This window comes from Crocodylus siamensis, chromosome 3 (assembly GCF_052110815.1).
Source record: "Crocodylus siamensis isolate JL-2025a chromosome 3, ASM5211081v1, whole genome shotgun sequence".
Taxonomy (NCBI): Eukaryota; Metazoa; Chordata; order Crocodylia; family Crocodylidae; genus Crocodylus; species Crocodylus siamensis.
The window spans coordinates 222,021,882-222,041,698 of record NC_143397.1 but is presented as its reverse complement, the minus strand read 5'-3'; the positions used below and the strand labels follow the sequence as shown (position 1 = coordinate 222,041,698).

At 41.6% G+C, this 19,817-nt stretch overlaps 1 protein-coding gene across 4 annotated transcripts in view; it reads right to left on the bottom strand.

Annotated features, from left to right (window-relative positions):
* VPS13B (vacuolar protein sorting 13 homolog B) overlaps positions 1-19,817 on the bottom strand; it is an 883,845-nt gene that overhangs the window by 228,331 nt on the left and 635,697 nt on the right. The gene's annotated exons all lie outside the window — the stretch shown is intronic.

The window sequence follows — 19,817 nt, the reverse complement described above, 5'->3', positions numbered from 1 at the left end:
ATTATGCAGATAAAAAGTGATACATGGAACCAGGACGTACTTAAAATGGGACAATTCTTTAATGCCACCAAGTAATTTTAACTCCCATTCATTTCAAGATTTTCACTTAAAATTAATGAAAAGGTATGTTTCTCAACAATTCTCTAGATAAAAACTGTCAGGTATTTGAGAAACAGCTAATTTTCTTCACTACTCAAAACAGTCTTTGCTTCAAACGTTCTCCTTCTGTATATTTGAAAAATGTCTTTTCTCTTTGTTCTTTCAATTTTAAAATACAAAATAATTGGCCATTCAAAGTATAGCCAGGTGTCAGAAGTGATAAGATAAACAGCAATAACTACAGTTCTGATCTCTGATACCTTGGGCATATTATGTTTATCAAATGGCCAGGCACTGAAGCTTGACAGGACTGAACAAGTAGTGAGATGCATGTTTAACATGAAGGTAGTTAACCATGAGAACAACTTTCCAGTAGCTGTACCAGATTTTCCAGCACTGGAAATTGTTAAGTCAAGGTTGGATATTTTTCTAAAATAGAGATACTTAGATTCAAAAATGAATTAATTCACAGAAGTCCTATTGTCTGTGTTATACAGGAGCTCAAACCTGATGTTTATAAGGCTCTCTCATGGCCTTTCAAACTGTGAATCTACAGATCTATTATTTATCACCGATACTTTGAGACAGATATATTTCATAGACATTAGGGCTGGAAGGGACCTCGAGAGATCATCGAGTCCAGCCCCCTGCCCAAAGGGCAGGAAGTCAGCTGGGGTCATAGGATCCCAGCAAGATAAGCATCCAATTTACTCTTGAAGGTGTTCAATGTAGGTGCTTGAACCACCTCCGCTGGCAGACTGTTCCAGACCTTGGGGGCTTGGACAGTAAAGAAATTCTTCCTTATGATCAGCCTGAAACGGTCTTGCAGGAGTTTGTGACCGTTCGACCTCGTCATCCCTTGGGGCGCTCTGGTGAACAAACGTTCCCCCAGATCCTGGTGGTCACCCCTGATAAACTTATAGGTGACCATCAGATCACCCCTGAACCTACGCTTTTCCAGGCTAAAGAGCCCCATGGCTCTCAACCTGTCATCGTAAGATCTGTTTTCCTGACCTCTGATCACGCATGTGGCTCTCCTCTGGACTCTCTCAAGCTTCTCCACATCCTTTTTGAATTGTGGAGCCCAAAACTGGACGCAGTACTCCAGCTGCAGCCTCACCAAGGCCGAGTACAAGGGGAGAATGACGTCCCGGGATTTGCTCGAGAAGCATCTATGGATGCAAGCCAGCGTTTTGGTCGCTTTACTAATCTGGCTAGCGCTGCTTCTACTTCTAACACTATATTTTCTATTATTTTGTTCAAATACATTTTAAATGATGGCAAAGATGATTCTTTCACCAATTTGAAGACATTTTTGCACACTTTTTCTTTATACTTTTACTATAACACCTGCAATTTCTTCTTCTTCCTTCATCTGTTTAATACCCCTTTTTACTTCTATTTGTTACACTTATAGCTGCTGAGATAACATTAAATAATTCACCCAGTCACTTCATTTTTGTTTCCCTTTTCTTCCTCAAAATTGCCAATATCATTCTGGTTTCTGCTAAAAAATGAACGTAACATTCAAGAGAGGACTCACAAAGATTTAGCAAAGAGGAAGACTTATTATCACTCTATGTTTTGATATGTCCTTTCATATGCAACTCAGAATTACATTAGCCAGTTTTTGGAGCCATATTATATCACAAGCTCATATCTAATTTACTTTCCACTATCACCCTGTGCCTTTCAACATTAATGCTATACAGTTATCTCACTCCCACTGATCACTGGGTTTTATATTATTTCCTGCAGATGTACATTTTCCCAAACCGAATCTTTTTCCATTCACATTAATGTTTAACCTGTTGTGGTTATTTCTCTCCCTTCACTGATGTGTGCAATACCTCCCAAATTATGATAATTGTAAATCTAATATAACCACAGTTTTTGGCCCTATATAAATTATTGGAAAAGGAAATGAATAAATCTAGTACTAACACCAATCCCTCAAAGCCAACTTAATACCTCTTTAAATACCTCATTGCCACTTATGGATTAGATTATTCTTTGTTTACAGTATTTCAAACAGATCAAATCCATGAAATATTACGTGTATCCAACACATTTTGGAAATAATGTTTAGATAACATTTGCATCAATACAGATTATTTAAAAAATGTCTCTCCTTATTACTGTTATGTTGAAATGTCATCCTGATCTTTAACATCACTATACCCTGCATGTGCTAAACTGTAGAAAATAAATTGGACTTCTGATCCAGGAATGGGGCAAGAGGGGTGTGTCCCTCCCTGTCTTTGGCTGTGCCACTCGTACACAGTGAGCGCTGAGCTCCTTGCCTTGTCAGCATAGGCTCTTGCCAGAGTTCCATGTGAGAAGTAACCTCTGAACCAGCTGATTGAGGTGGGGTCTGGCCAGAGCTCCTGAATTTGTGTGGCTCCAGGGCCCAGAGGGTGAATGCTGCTGCTGTTCGCCTTCTCCTCCCCAGTGAATTCAGCAGCAGTGGGATGAGTGGGCAGTAGCTCACCTGGTAGGCCAGGATAAGGCAACCCATGGCATACATGCCAGAGTGGCACACAAAGGCATTTTGCTTGGCATGCATGCCTCAGAGAAGGGGCCAGGGCTGCACTGACACAACAAGGATTGGGCCCTTCATGGCTCACCTGCTATCTACCCCTGGCACACCAACATTTTATAAATCAAGGTTGCAAGTATTTTTGGCACTCGGCACAAAAACATTACCAGCCTCTGCCCTAGGCTCCTAACTACACAAAAGCAGGGCCAGATCCTGTGCCAAGAGTTCACATGCAGTACAGACAAAGAAAGGTATGAATGCACCACTGCACCCCCTTCTGTATCTGTCCCTGCCAGCATAATACAGAAGATATTCTGAAACTTTCCTTTAACAAATATAGTTAATGCACATTCTAACAGGAAACTGCCATCTTGGACATTTTGTCAGAAAAAAAATCTATAAAATCAGAAGTTTGAAAGATATACTCTAAAAAGATGTTTTAAAGCATCCTATTCTGTTACTTTAACTGTTGGCTTATCTAATAGTCAAACAGTGTTAAAAAAAATCTAGTTTGTATATAACTAGATCTATCTATTAGTCTGTATATGAACTTACTGAACATGACAACGGATTTGAAACTTTGTTCCCACAACTTTTCAAAAGGGAGAATGAATCTTTCAGTCTTATTTTCCATCAAAGGGCCTGTGCTGAGAAGTAGCATTAAAACAGCAGTCTCCACTAGGAGAAACAAGCTACCCTGAACTTCAGTGAACAATATTTCCCCCAGTCACTCCAGATGTGGCTGCATTTTATTAAAAGGTACAATCAATCTCAGATATGCTACATGGGTAGCTTGTAATCACTTTTTCAAGCACTGTGATTTTTAATGAAAATAACTATACAAATATAACTAAATAATAATTTATGTGATATATTAATCTTGATAAGAAGGGACACAAACATACTTTCATCAAAGAAAAAAATTCAAGCGTAACCACAAAATAATTACAGAGCATACACATTTGATATACAGTTAATTACTGTATTAACATGTAGCCACTACATATCCAGAACAAAATGAAGAAATGTTTAACAGATTCTTTGCTGAAAACATGTCCTATGAAGGTCCTATATATTCCTATTCATTTCTATTCATCAACAAAAAGATGAGGAAAGAGAAAACAAATGTTATTGTTTACAGCAGGGCTACCCAACTTCTGAGTGGCCTGGGGCTGCAAGCCCCCCTGGGCCATACATTGTGGGAGGCCACCTACTGCACCATGTGGCAGATGCCCCCGATGTCATGTCAGAGGCCTCACACTCAGCATGCTGCACCATGTTTCCCAGCACTGTTCTGTGATCTCTCCACCTCCCCTTTGCACTCTAATATGTCAGCACCCTTGTCCTCTGCACACTGGCTAGGGACACCCATTCAAAAAGCCTGAGCCTGAATTGATTTAATCTTTGTAGGTTAGTCTAACCTGGCTAGGCTGAGTCAGTTTTGTAACCAGACAGACATACCAGAAATGCAGGCACATGCCTGCAGTGGCTCAGGCTAAAAGCTGGAGAGCGCTAGAGCAGGAGCCCCTTCCACAGCACTGAGCTGAGGTGGGCTGTGGCCAGGCCCCCGCAGGACACTCTGAGTAGCCCAGCAGGGAATTTATTTAGTGTTAGTTAGGGGTAATAAACCTTGTTTATTTAGGGGTTTAGTTAGGGGTAATAAACCCTGACTGTAGCCAGCATGCTAGCGAATACACCAACACCTCCACAGCAAGGCAGAGGGGAGGGGAGAATTCCTGCTTAGCAGGCAGTGGTGACCGGGGAGAAGCCCACAGTCTTTGGAGCTCCAGCCATGAAGCAGGGGGAGGGGCCAGCCCTGCTGTGGAGCAGAGAGCCCGCCCAGCCCACAGAGCATGCTGGGAGAGTCTGGTTTATCTTACACCAGCCAGGAGTCTGGGACAGACATTGCATAAACCGGTTTGAGCCAAATCAGTTAAGACTGATGCTACATTCAACAAGGTTTATCTCAAACCAGCTTCAGCCATTTTCAGACTGATTTATATAACCTGAACATCTCTTCTGTTATAGGTTTAAACCAGTTTCTGATCACTTAAACTGGTGTAATGTCTGTCCCTAGCCTGTGCCAAGTGCTCGCTGCCACTGCAGAGCATAGTAGGTTCCCCTTCCTCTGCTGTACCATATGGGGTGCTACACAGGGTTTCTAGGCCCCCCACTGCTGCCCAGATTCACATTCCCTTCACCCCATGGACCAGGCCGCCCTCTCATTCTTTACAAATGCTTGCACTTGAGACAAATAAATCATCAGTGTACAATGCCAGCCCTTTGTGAAGAGGCAGCTGTAATTCACTTCTCATAAAATATTATTTCCTCTATTTACTGGTGGGCTTATTTAATTTGAACACAGATTACTGAGGAAGCACAACTCTTCTAAAGGTATGAAAATAAACTATGCATGTATAGCTGAATCACTGTAAATCAGAGTGGCGGTAGGGGGTCATTTTGTAAACTGGATCCCTTGCGGCATCTGTCTATGAGCATATGATCCTACATGCCCAGATCCAGCCATGTGCTGGCCTGCCCTGACCCTGCACACCTGGATCCAGTTGTCTGCTGGCCCCACCTGACCCCATGAACTCAGATTTGGCCATGCGCTTGCCTTACCCAACCCTGTGCACCCAGATCTAGCTGCACACTGGCCCCACCTGACTGTAGGAGCCCAGATGTGGCCACGTGCTGGCTTGACCTGACTTGGTGTTTCCAAATCTACTTACATGGAGTGATCTAGCAGGCAGGACAATGTTATCCAGCTCACAGGGTTTCCCACAAAGAGATATTTGGCAACAGGGGAGTGACACAATGCTGCCACCACTTCCCCACCACCACATTTCTGTACCTGTAGAGAACTCTTGTGGGCTGGATGACATGACTCCTCCACAAGCTGGATGTGACCCGTGGGCCAGAGGCTGATCACCCCTGCTGTAAACCAGGAGTTCTGATATAGAACTCAGTGAAATGGACAAGATGCATACTAATGCAAAACAATAGGATTATTTGATACACAAGACACATTAATGGGTAACTGCTTGCTAAATACAAGGATGAACTCTAACTTTGGAGACATATTTGCATTTTTATTCCCCCAAATCATCAGCACAGTGTTTTCCTACCCAGATTTGGACAGTTATACCAGCCTGAAAGCTTGTGGAAGGAACACAAAAGCCCCACGTCTCTGTCCATAACAACTAACAACCTCAAGAGAAAGTTATTCATCTCAGAGAATCTCTCAGCCAAACATTTATGTATATCAATGTGAAAACAGCCTCTGATCAGGACAGTTTGCAAACAAACTTGTAGTTTTAATTTCCTAGCCATTTAACTAATCCACTCACAAGGACTGTCCACTACAATAAGCAAGTTAAACAAACAAAATGATAGGGCCTTTATAGAAAGGAAAGCCTAAAATATCTAAGGGGGGGGATTTTTACTTCAACACAATGCCTCCATAGCATAGTATCTACACAGCCTGTCATACCACTTCAAACCACTTAAATTGTAGCACACTTCAAAAAGTCTCATGTAAAAGACAGTCTTCATGTCTAAACTCCGATTTTTTTCTGTTAAAGGGTTGCTGCTGCTGCAGCTTTGCTGTCATAGCTCCCTAGGGGAACTCAGACTTACAAGCTTCTCTAACACCCTCTTTTCCTCAGATTATCAGAAGCTAAACTGGCAGGAAATTTCTTCTTTTAGCCTTGCTGCATCTGCATTCAGCGAGTACCAACAAAACTAGGCCAGCTAATGTATGTGATCACTTCACACCCCTACAAAATGTAGCTATGCTGGCTAAACTTTGTAATGTAGACCAAGTGTCATTAAATTTCCTTACAAATGGGTTCTACTCTGATAGCTGATAAGGTTGGCAGAAGCTCTTTTGAATCAATTAGTCATGATTCCATCATTTATGCCATCACTTCTTCCTTGAACTTTTGCACTTAACATTCAAAGACCTGCTCACAGGAGAGGGAGCTCAAATAGACCCTTCCTATGGTCTAGAATAAAAAAATAAATAAAATCAGCTATAAGTACTGTGTTAGCATATGGGTGTATGGCTAGAGTTTGGCTACCAGTGCACATAGGCAAGATTTAATTTGCTAGCTCCATATTTTCAAAGTTACTAAAATTATGTTGGAGCACCTGTGTCACTGTCTTCTAGTAGTCCTTGTGCTCACTTTGGAGATCCCATGTTTAGTCTTTAAAATATTTAACATGTGGACTGAGCAGTATGGATGAATCTGAGGTTGTGCATTAAAGATATATAAGAAACAACATTTCTATTTTCAACATATCAGACACTTGTGCAATATCTACAGTACTTAAAGAAATGTGTTTTCCTCCCAGTGATTAGTGTCAAGCAGGTCACATCCTTTCATGGTACTGTACATATGTTAGGTGTGAATTAATTTCAGTAGCATAGGTCCTCTTAATGAATGGTATGCCAAAATTGTGACACAATTTGGATGACCACCTGCTTTCAATCTACTGCAGTTAAAACTCAGTCCCTTGGAAGGCTGGCTTTCACCTTCTCCTCAAGGACACCCTAATTTACATAGTGAAAAAACCAGATGAAAGCATACACTGGACCACAAGTATTGTAAGAATTCAGAGGCTACCTTGCTACATTGAATATACTGTCACATTTCAAAATACCTCTGGCATTGTATACCCACCGGGAAATGCCACACCATCATCGCACCTCTTCCACTTAATGACATTAGAGATGTTGTCAAAATGTAAAAAAACCAAACAAAAATGGACCCTAAAGTATCCTTCTAAATGCAATAAGGGTAATGCTAACTACAGCATTTGTAGATTAATACAATATTTGAAAGCTTTCCATAGCTTCCATTAAAATGTATGGCTTTCTCCCAATTCTTCTGAATTGTGAAAAAATTACAAGACCTCTAGACAAGAGTCCAGCATGCTATCTGACCCAGAGGAAGTGGTGAACATCTAAAGGCAGGAGTAAATAGCCAGGTAATAAATGTAACAAGAAACTGGCAAGAGGAAGGTAGAAACCTGGATGGCAGAGTCCTGCAATAATAAGTATTTGGGATGAATTATTTGACAAGATAGTAAAACTGAGACCAATGTATGCATATTTCACTGTTTTAACAGTAAGTTGGTGGTACTCCTTTTTAATACAACATGATTGCTTACCAAAATCATATTTTAGGTTGTCCATAAAAAAAATAAATGATCAAATCAGAATTTTTACTCATCTAGAATATATATTTGTTAATGAAGGCTTGATTCTCTACTGCCCCTAAGCTCTGGGGAGGCTGTCAGGGACTTGTTTCCAACGCCCATTCTCAGCTATCAGATAAAGGTAAAAGTTAAATTTGAAGGAGGACAGCTTTAAGTTCTGCCACTGGCTCAGAAACCTTATGCCACTGGAGAATCCAGCTAAACAAATCCCTGATTCATCGTGTCCCCTCATTTCTCCTGCCTTATTTTAACATGTATCCTTCTTCCTCTCATGCTGGGTTTATGGCAGACTTGATGCTGAAGCAGAGAAGCCTGACCAGTCAGTAGCCTTCTCAGAAGTAAATCTATGCTAGTTTCCATTAGACCAAGAATGCTCAACCCCAGCCTGTGGGCCCAATTTGGCACCTAGTATTGCATCTGTGGATCTGCGGGGAGCCCCATAGGTCATAGCTCTGCACACTAGATCAGGCACACAAGGTAGTGCTGGACCTGATCTCAGCATATGGACATAACACAGGTCCACAGAATTTCATCCAGTGATTCATGCATACCTTCCACTTGAGCTACAATGCCTGCTTTAGACTAAAACATAGTCTTGATTTAAAGACTTCAAGTAACAAGGAATCCATCACCTGTGACAGAGTGGGGGTTTTGGAGCCCAATCTGGCTAGTCAGGTGCCGGGTGGAGGCAGCACGGGACCCAACTCTGGCATGTAGAGGCAGCAAGGGGTCCAATCTGGCTCATGGATCATCCCTGCACCACTCATCTGGCCAAAACCTTGAGCACCTCTGGATTAGCTAGTATTTTTCCCCACAATAAGACTCTCTGACTGCCTTCTGCAGCACAAACTAAGCTTGGTGGACCACAGAAGCCTGCCCACATTGTTGAAAAATTCCAGTGCGTTTCATTACCAAGGGAACTACAGAGTTTGTATCAAGTTTACATACCCAAAATTGAACAAAAGGAAAGATCACCCCAATGAAAAAAAGCCATAAACACCACTAGCCAGCTAATGGGAAAAATACCTGTATTAACAACCAATTACTCTAAACTTTCTAAAAATGCATAGAAAGACATAATCATCACTTGCTTTAAATCCTGCTGTTATGTGTTCTGGCCATCTGTTGCTGAAAATAGATAGATGAAATCTGAGAAATGAGCAAGTCATACAAATGTAAGATTTCAGGACCACATCCTGCCATGAGCTCATCTTAGGAGGAGCAGATCCAGGCTGCCAAAAAGAGCCCTACTTCAACAGGGCTCTCCTTATGGTCCCAGAGGTGTGCCTAAAGAGAGAGCCTGTTGTAGGATTAAAGCATGGGATAATGGATGGCTGAAAAGAGAAAATTCAGAGGATAAGTTTCTTTGATGCTGGCAAGCAGTATGCAATTAGCAGTGCTTCATGCCTCAATGGTAGTTATACTGAATGATGTGATGGATTCCTTGTTACTTGAAGTCTTTAAATCAAGACTACATTTCAGTTTAAAGCAGGCATTGTAGCTCAAGTGGAAGGTATGCATGAATCACTGGATGAAATTCTATGGACCTGTGTTATGAAGAGGATAAGACTAGACTCGTGGTTCTCAGCCTTCTTAGTTTCAAGAATCCTTACATAACTTTTCTGATTTAAGCAGCACCCCATTTCAAAAATTATTTCATTTATTATAGTGGTTATCCACTTGAAGAGGGGTCAGGAAAGGAGAAGCAGCCAGCAAAAAGAATCTGCATTTATCTCACCTATCCCCCAGCAATGCCACCCTTCAAAGGCTGCCATGGCACCCTGGTTGCACATCACTGGACTGGACTATAATAGGCCCTTCTGGTCTTAAAAATCTATGAGTAATACAAGACCATTCAAGTGGCATGGTAAGGTGAAGAAAGCTGCCTGAGTACTTTTCATGTTTCAAAAGGTTATTAAGTAAAAGAAAAGCAAATTCTCCTGCCATTAAAACTACTTAGTCTTAAAGCAAAGCCTTGGCCTCAACAGGCAATTTCTTTGTATTCTATTTATTTGGAGAAAGTGGTAGTATGTACATAACAACACAAATTCTGCAGAAAAGGAGAAGCCTTCTAATAATTTCACAGAACTAGGGAGATTCTACAAAAATCAAGATTTCCCTAATTCTTGCTGCTCTGATTTCTGTGACAGAATAAATGTGTAAAATGAAAAGACTGGACAACTGGATATGCATGTAAGGTAAGGTAAACCTACCGAAAGGCAAGACTAGGGAATAGTAAGATTAGGGAATGAAACAAAAGCTGTAGAATAATGGAAACTCATGAGTAAAAAGCTGAGTTAAGAGATGGGGAGAAAGAAATAATGTTAAATTACTCTTTTAATTTTATTTTTCCCCTGCAGGATACTGTCTAGAGTACAAGCATAGATCAAAGAGCACCCCCATCTCTGACTTATTTAATGATGTGGTTCCTCCCTGCCCCCTTAAAAAATGTGTTTTTTATTTTCTTAAAAAGTATAAACATTTAACTTGTTCTAAAACACTGGTTTCAAAAAATAGACATATGTTATTCTTTATATATGGTACTTTTGTAAGTAGGTTTAATATGATGATTACTTGATATTCATGAAAAACAAACTAATTACTGCTGCTAAATCCACATGCCCTAGGCAGTCTTAATATACTCAAGCCCCTTTTGGTCCATTAAAAAAAAAAAAAAAGATGTAGATGTTTAATGATTGTTAAGCTGCACAGAACAAATGTGATTAATTTTCACCTTATTTTGTCATTTTAGATAATGTATGACCTGGCTTTCAAATGGCAACTTGAAATTCAGGTAAATGGATGGAATTTACTGAATATTTAAACACATGTATTAAAAACTGAAAAGGTTTATCAGGGCCATCTTTCAGGGCCAGTTTTCTTGCCGTGGCAGCACTGACTTCTACTATCTATTTTCTTGTGCTTGGCTCCATCTGTTTTTAAATGTCTGAAACTGAGAACTTCTACCTCTTCCCTGGTGTAAGCAATCCACAGCTGAAGACATTCTTATCAGGTAGCGTTCCCCCCAAAACAATTTCAACTTCAAACAATCCTTTTCTTTCATTTCATTACCTAACTCCTAGTCATAAACCCTTCTACAACCCTAGTTAATTCCCTTCGTTCCTTTTTGTTTACACCCTTCAAATATGTGTAGATTTATGGCCATATACATCCCCTTTGCCATCTCTCACCCAAGCTATATGTACTTGGTCCTAAAATCTGTCCTCATAAATCAATACCAGAATTTCTTAAATACCTTTGCTGTTTTCTTTTGAAATTCCAGTTAGCTTCAATAGACTCCCTGGTGGAAAATGTGGTTTCAGTGTGAGATAACTGGAGAGCCTTGAGAAGGTTCACTTTGAAGGTGAAAGAAACTCAAGGGAGTTGCCAATAAGGACTAGCAATAAATAGAGTAAAGGAAGCACTTGTGGATCCTTATCTTTTGCTCTTTTGGTATAACTTTGGAGAACTGAAATTGGGGCTCTGAAGTGGCCCTGCTAGCTTTGACTCACATGGGAGATCATACCGCAGAAGCTCCAGAGCTAAAGTTTAAGCCTTCAAGGGAATATCCCCTGAAGTATGAAGAGTCTGCAAGCAATATTGCAGATAAAACTGTGCCACAGTCGGACACAGAGGAACTATCACTCCTTCTGCTCCAGAGAATATTTTCTACACATGCTGCCCCATGTTGTGTTATCTCTTTTGGTTCTCTAGACCATTGCAAACTGAAGTCTGATTTATTTTCCATTCTCATCCTAGGTATATCATTTTTAGTTTTACTCTTGTCCAAGGTTCTCCCATTTACTGAATCCTTCTTTTGGATTATTTCAGCTCTGAATTCATAGATGTTTGGGTCAGAAGGGACTTCAGCATATCATCACATCTGACCCCCTGCCCTGGGCACAAAAGAGCCCTCAGGTCAGATGACCCCAGCTAGGTGTATGTCTAGCCACCTCCTAAAGACCTCCAACGTAGCGGAGAGCACCACCTCCCTTGGAAGCCCATTCCAGATTTTGGCAGCCCTTACTGTAAAGAAGTACTTCCTGATGTCTAACCTAAATCTGCTCTCCATCAGTTTGTGGCCGTTGTTCCTAGTTACCCAAAGGGGTGCCCTGGTAAACAGAGCATCTCCTATTCCTTGCTGGCCCCCCCCGATGACTTTGTAGGTGGCCACAAGATCACCTCTCAGCCTTCTCTTGTGGAGGCTGAAGAGATTCAGGGCCCTCATTGGGCTTCGCCTGCAGGTCCCTAACCATCCAAGTGGCCCTTCTCTGAACCCTCTTGAGGTTGTCCATATCCCTCTTGAAGTGTGGCACCCGAAACTGGACGCAGTACTCCAACTGCGGCCTGACCAATGCCACTTAAAGGGGAAGTATCATCTCCTTGGACCTGTTTGTCATACACCTGCTAATGGATGATAAAGTGAGGTTAGCTTTACTGATCACTTGGTGACAGTGACAACTCATGTTCATCTTGGAGTCAACAGTGACTCCAAGATCCCTTTCCACTTCTGTGCTGCTGAGAAGGTCCTCTCCCAGCCTGTAAGCATGCTGGTGATTCCTTCTCCCTAGGTGCAGCACCTTGCATTTGTAGTTATTGAACTGTAACCTATTCTGTTTCTCCCACTTTTCCAATCTATTCAGATCTTCCTGGATTCATTCTCTACCCTCTAGTGTGCTAACTTTATCCCATAATTTGGTATCATCTGTGAATTTGGACAGAGTGCTTTCCATGCACTCATCCAAGTTGCTGATGAAGACCCAGAACAACACCGGTCCAAGGATTGAGCCTTGTGCGACTCCACTGCCCACATCTTTCCAGGTCGATACTGACCCATCCATCACCACTCTCTGGGTGCAAACCCTAAGCCAATCTGCCACCCACCTGACCATGTAATCATTTACATAGTCACTCAGTTTAGCTATAAGAATATAATGAGATACCATATCAAAGGCCTTCTTAAAATCCAAGTAGATGACATCCACAATGTGCATTTAATGAAGTCATAACTATTGTTATCACTGGTTTGTATAAGTTTCCAATACACCATCATTACCAAAGCTCACTGTGGCTATGCCTATGCAGTTAACTTATTGTGCCCAGTAATGGTCTCCTCACACACATCATGTAGCTCCAGCTGGCTCCCAAATCAGAAGCCGTGTAACCACCACATGGCACTTTAGACAGGTTAATCAGTATTACAGAATGACCCTTCTACCCCAGCCCACCTTTGGCATTGTATGGACATGGCTACACTAGCGTGCACCAGATATAGGAGGGCATCTGTGCAGAACAATAACGTTTCCTCAAAGATGCTAGTACCACAATGGTGCATTTAGACATGGTTTAAAACAGTCTTAGACTTCTGCTTTATTAATTTATTTCAATAAAATATGAAATAAGTATTAAATCTGGGAACAGTAATGGATACTACTAGCTCAACAGCTACTTGTTTTTTCTAAACGCTTTCCCTCCTGCAGTAAGCTTCATTGCTATCCTACCCTTTCTAGTGAGAACCAGTTTGCGCTCATCTGCACCCTTAATTAGATACAGGAAAACTAAAGAAACTGTTCAACTGGAATTTAATAAAAATGACAGATTTCATTGCTGTCAGACACCAGTTCAGCTCGGTGAAATTCATGATGTGGCATCAGCTCACACTAAAAGTATATTCATCTTTTAGGAGCAAGTATCAGCACTGTCATTCATAACACCTCAGCCCAAATTAACAATCTCTCCTGATAGTTTAGAAGCACCCCGATCAGGAGGGATGGCAGCTTTCTCATGAGAGGTCTTAGAGTTGACAAAACATTTCCCAAGATGCGTTAGGGAAGACAGATATGAAGTGTTACCCTTCCCATTGAGCAATGCCATGCAGCATCTTTTTTATTAATAGCAAAAGAAGCTCCTGAAATGATCAGAATTGGATCAGGCACCTTAACCAGAGTGTGCACTAGTTGAAGGAAATCATCACTTGATACTGTTGATGCAACACCTGTTCCATGGCCAGGTCTGAGCCCAGACTGCAATAAAACAAATGCATTTGTGGAATCTAGATGCACCTCGAGATGGCAAATCACAAAACTACTTCATAACTTTCATTAAAACAGGAATTCTTAATCCTCTAAAGTTGCCATCTTGAAAAGAAGCTTAGAAAGGAAGGATGGTGGTCCTCAAAAAGGGCGCATGGGTGATCTAGATAATTATCTTATTAAGTAATCATATTTTGGTAGTGTTGGAAGGAAAGCAAAGACAGCCTCTGCCTCAGGGAGCTTAAAATGTAACAACATGGTAAGAGATAACAGGATGATAAACAGATGAGCAATATAATAGCAAAGGCTGTAACATTTGCATTATTAATAGTTTCAGTTGTCATTGTGGTTACAAGTGTCCACCAGCCTAACCAATACTCACAACAGTGTTAAAAACATCATGCCGGGGAAGTTTAGGAATTCAGAAAAGGATAAGGTGGTAACTCTGAATTCTGATAAAAGGTGCTTTCTATGGATAGATAGGGCACAAGAGAAATCACAGAAGTGCTTGTGAAAAAAGCAAACAGGCTATTGTCATTGGCAGATCAAAGACATTAGTTAACTCCACAGCAACAGATGTGATGGGTAGAGCGAAGATGCGATAAATGTGGGAGATCCATAAACACAGAGAGACAAGGCTTGCATATGCTATACAGAAAATGGTGCTGCAAAAGAGGCACAATTCAGAAGTAGCAGCACCAAAATAATGGGCTATAAAGATTAATATAATGGCAACACTTGGATAGATATAAGGAGGAAGTGTTCATGACCGTCAAAGAAGAGACTATAGTTAAATTGTTGAGATATAACTTTTTGAGGGCTTGAGCAAGAGCTACATTAGAATATAAGCCATAAGACTGGAAGAGACCTGCAGGTTACTAAATCTAGTCCTCTGCTGTCAACAGACAAGCGTCTCTTTCAGAAACGTATCAAGTACCATCTTGAAGTGATTGAGGTTTCTGTCTCAATTACTGAAGGCTGATCCAGGACCTCACCCTTTTGGTGATTAAAAACCTTCTGTTTTCCATCCTAAATATATTCCTGGCCAGTTTGTGTCCATTTGTTCTTCTGCTATCATCCCCATCCCACCCCTCTTGGATGTATTTATAGAAAGCAATCCTATCCACTCTGAATCTTCATTTTACTTTGTTAAATAAGCCAGGCTCTTTTATCTCCTCTTGTCAGATAGGCACTGTATTTCCCTGATTACCCTAGCAACCATTCTCTGCATCTGCTTAAGTACAAGTACAGTTCCCTTGAACAATGGCAACCAGACCTGTACAAGGCATTTCAAATGAGTTCCTATCAATAACCCTGTGCAATGGCTCTAACTTCCGTATCTCCACTGGAATACCTCATAGGGTATTGTTTTGTCATTTCCATGGCTGTGTCACATCGGTGGTTCACCTGGTGTGATCTATATTTGACAAAGCCATGTTATATTTAAATCCTATTTACCTCAATATCTTTAACTCTTTCATTCAATACTTGTTCTAAACCTTGCATGCTATTGAGTTCACACTGATGGCAAGATCATCCCTTTCTCCCTTCTTTCAGCATTCTAGTACATAAATTATTGATTCTTTGCACCACCCACCTGACTGCTGCAAGCTTTCAGAGGTTTTTTTTCCCCTTCAGAGGTGTTAATTTCCATTCCATGCTCTCATTCCCATTAGCTATCCTACTTTTGCCAGGTGTTCTATATGAAAAGTTTGGAAAACTTCTGCCAATCTTGGCTATAATGAGCCAAAAAAACTATTGGTCCAATTCATAGGTGGTTAGTAATTATACTCCAGGAACACCCACAACTCTAGTAAAGCATGAATGGGTGGAAAGCCAGACAGCATGAATGGTGACTTTCTCAGTTTTGGTTGGGGAAGGATCTTTTCTCCAGATGTATAAGATCTAGTAAGCTTTCTATCAAAAATGAAGATTTCTCCTAAACAAAATCTATTGCACTCAGTACATAAAGAAGTGTGACCAAGATAATGAGAAAAGGATATAAACTGAATAAAGGTTTAAACCTAGAAGCCAGAGAAAAAAGTAAAGTCTGGAAATAAGCATTGTGTAATAACTGTCATATGAATGAATTTCATTTTCAGCATAAGATGTATTTTACTGCAAAAATACTTAAATAAAACTGACTTATTCAAATCACCCTTGTGTCTTAGGTGTGAAACAGGTTAAAAAGTTTTGGCACTGTGTGAATGGACCAAAAACACAGCAGGTACTATTACCTGTTAAGTACAATGGTGCAAAAATATGGATTCATATTGGTATTAAGGACTATAAGACTGGGAGAGCCCTCCTAAGTCTTCTGCATCTGTAGGTACCCACATCAGTAACCCATTCATAAACTTATCAAGCTCCATCTTCATATTTCTTCTACTTCCTAGTGCAAATGTATTTGTAACTAAACTTTCTCTTACCTTTTCTATTATTTTTGCAATAGTTCTTTTTAAACTTCCTTCTTCAAGGCCAACCACTTTTTCATCACATAGCAAATAGAAAGCAGAACTCCTACTAGCCAGGCAAAGTTTACTGTCAATTGATCAATGAATATTTCAGGAAATCAAGTTCTCAGCATGCTCCAGAGTTCTGTGGTTTGGTCCTTGACATATATCTAAAATGAACATTTCTAGGAAGACCTTCAAGCTCCTTGAAGAATTCACTACATCTAATGGAAACACCACTAAGAAGAAAACCTGAACCAAAAACTCTTAATGCTTTAGATTTTCTTTTCTTAGGCAACTCCATTATAGGTTTATTTTTCAGCATACAGGTAAGCTATCTTTGAAAGATACTTAACAAAAGTTACAACAGGTATGTTTCCAGTCTAGTCTTCCTGTTGTATGAGCACAGAGGAAAACAGGTGATACTATTCCTAAAGTAGCTTCAAAGGCTGTAACTACAAGAAATTCAAGGCATTCTCTTATCCCCCATCCCTTTTAGAGAATTCCTGAGGGCATACTTTTGTTAGTGATTTTTGCTTATTGATTGGTTAAATGTAATCTATCCAGGTGTCTGTGAAGATAAACAAAATATGCCAATCAAAATTTTAAAAAAGTGCCCCAATTCCTTCATTTTAGGCATCATTAAAAGACACAGACTCACATGACTTTCACCTGGTTTCCTTTAGCATTATACATCTGGTGATTTCAAAGACAGTATGCTTAATGGCTGAAAACTTATTGGTGTTGGAAATTCATGTGTGAACCTCTTCAAAATAAAAATGATATCCAGAATGCATCATAGTGTCTGTTATTCAACCAAGGACTTCTAATCATTTAACATTTGATGAACCATTGCCATTTTATCTTGCCTCAAGTTTGGAGAAAAGGTCTGTTACCTTCTGAATCACTAACACAACTAACTATGTTAGGAGAATCTCAAATGTGCACATTTCAAATAACAGCTGGAATCTGCTGGTTTCCATGCCTTCCTCTGGCTGCAGCTTCCTACACCCACCCCAGGGGGCAGGACCGCATGGTGTAGCACAGGAGCTGAGGGTGAGTCTGGACCACTGTAGGTGGGTGGAGGCAGAATCAGGGCCACGTGGAAGGGAAGACTGTGTTTGCATGGGGCAGCAGCTGGGGAGGCACGCATTGCAGCAGGAGGATGGGGACTTGTGCCTATGTGATGTAACAGAGGGGGGGAAAGGCTGCAGTGCAACAGTAGGGGGTGCCCAGTGCAGCAGTTGAGGGGATGCTCAGACAGGTGAGTGGAGCAGCAATGGAGGAGGATCTATGTGGCACAATGACCTATAGCTCACCTGGTGCAACCCACGCAGCATGTGGCCCCTGGGGACTAGGAAGTTAGACAGTCCTGACTTGGACAGACGGCCAGGATGTTGTGGGAAAATTAGCTTCAGATATTTCTATTCCGATGCTCACCAATGGAATAATTAACAATGTTGACATCTCCAGGTTTCAGATTTAATTCACTTAGATTGATATAAACTGGCCTGTTCATCAATATTATAATTTTTCCCTCCAGTGATTCAGGGCAACAACATGAGTTGAAAAATATGAAGAGAACAGACACAGAGACCCCAGCATAAGCTGGCTTAATTCATACACTTCAGAGTAGACAACACAAAGAGTATTAGAAAGTAATGAAAGAAAGCATTATACTTGACTGTACTGAATCCAGGTTAGCTGTATATATTATGATATAAGCAAGGCTGACAATTTGAACTAGAATTGTTTTCATTTACTCATTACAGGGGACTTCGCAGTATGTATGAAAGACATTAATGAAGGACAAATGGGCATTTCTGGGTACAATGAAGAAAAAGTGTTCTGAATAAGGCAGAAAGTAGCTTTTGTTGCAGCAAGTTTGCATATTCTCTACTAAGAGCACAAGACTTTTGCAACGCACCAGCTCAAAATTAGAATTCTGGGCATCTATTCAACTTTTATGATTTTGTCCATTCCTCTGACAATGGGAAAAGAGTGCCCTGCAATTATTTATTGAAGATATTCCCACAGTATACTTCTTTACAATGCACATTTCCAAAAGAGGCCCTGTGCCTGCAAAGTATCCAAGAAAGAGAAAACTACACTGTATTTCTTCTATTACTAATGGTTCAACAGGGTAATTAAGTGATGTCTTCTCCACCTCCCTCAGTCTTGGGGAAGAAGGGGCTGAGGGAGAAAGGAAGTTTCTTTAGACCAGTGCGGTAACAAACTAGTCTTGGGGTCCTTAGAAAGAAAGGGAAAAGGAGGGAGCTGGACCTTTTACTGTCTAACCCTAACCCAGGATACATGAGGAGACAGTACCTCAGCAGGAAAGAGAGAATAGTCCTCCATTTTTCTCCCACTGGCTAGGAGGGGAACAGGAGAGTTGAGTGCCTTTGGTGGGTTACACAGTAGGCCTGTGTGAAGTGGCTAGTATTTGCTTCGGATTCGGATCTGGCCAATTCGGGGAACAGTGATTTGATTTGGTGATTCGAATCACTGCCCCGAACTGATTCGGCCAAATTCAATTCAGAGATTCAGAACCTGCCCCAGTTCCCAGCACTTTGGAAAAAAAAAAAGCCCGAACTCACTGGGTGCTGCCAGGTGGGGGGGCAATCCCTGCTGCCCCCCACTGTGTGGGGGGCTCTGCACAAGCCCCCTGACCTCCCCCCCACTGTACCACTCATGGCTGCCCTGCTTGCTCCAGCTCTGGCCCTTTAAGGAAAAAAAAACCGAGAAAAACCCCCACACTCACCCTTCCTGCCAGTGGGGGTGACCCCCGCTGCCTCCCGCCATGTGCAAGCCTCTTCCATGAGCCCCCCCAAAGCCCTGAGGCCACTGCAGGAGTGGTGAGTCCTGGGACTTTTCTTGTTTTTTTTTTTTTTCCTTAAAGGGCTGGAGCTGGCCCAGGTAGAGCATCCATGGGGTGGGGCTGGGGGAGTGGGGCTGGCAGAGCCCCTCCATGCAGCATGGGGCAGTGCAGGGTAGCAGGGATCGCCCCCTTCCTGGCAGCACCCAGTGATTTGGGCTTTTTTTAAAGCGCTGGAAGCTGGGGCAGGCAGGGCAGCCATGAGGGGGTTGGGGGAGTGGGCAGGGATCAGAAAGGGGATGGGGACTTGCAGGGATCCTCCCATGGCCTTCCACCTCTCCCCCAGCCCCTCCTTCCCCACCCCTAGTACTTACCAGCTCCGAGTCCGGCTGCAGCTCCCTGCTGCAGCCACCGTGGACTGCCCAAATCATCAAAGCTCTCTGAATCTTTGGAAAAGATTCGGAGAGCTTTGAATCAGTTTGGACCTTTTAATTGGTCCCCGGATTCAATTTGGATTTAGAGATGCAGCCACCAAATTGGGCCAAATCTCCTCCGAATCAAATCACCACCCAAAGCTTTGCACAGCTGTATTACACAGCCCTGCTATATGGAAGGCTCTGAAGTTAGGTAGCAGCCAGTCCACTTGGGTTACTTAC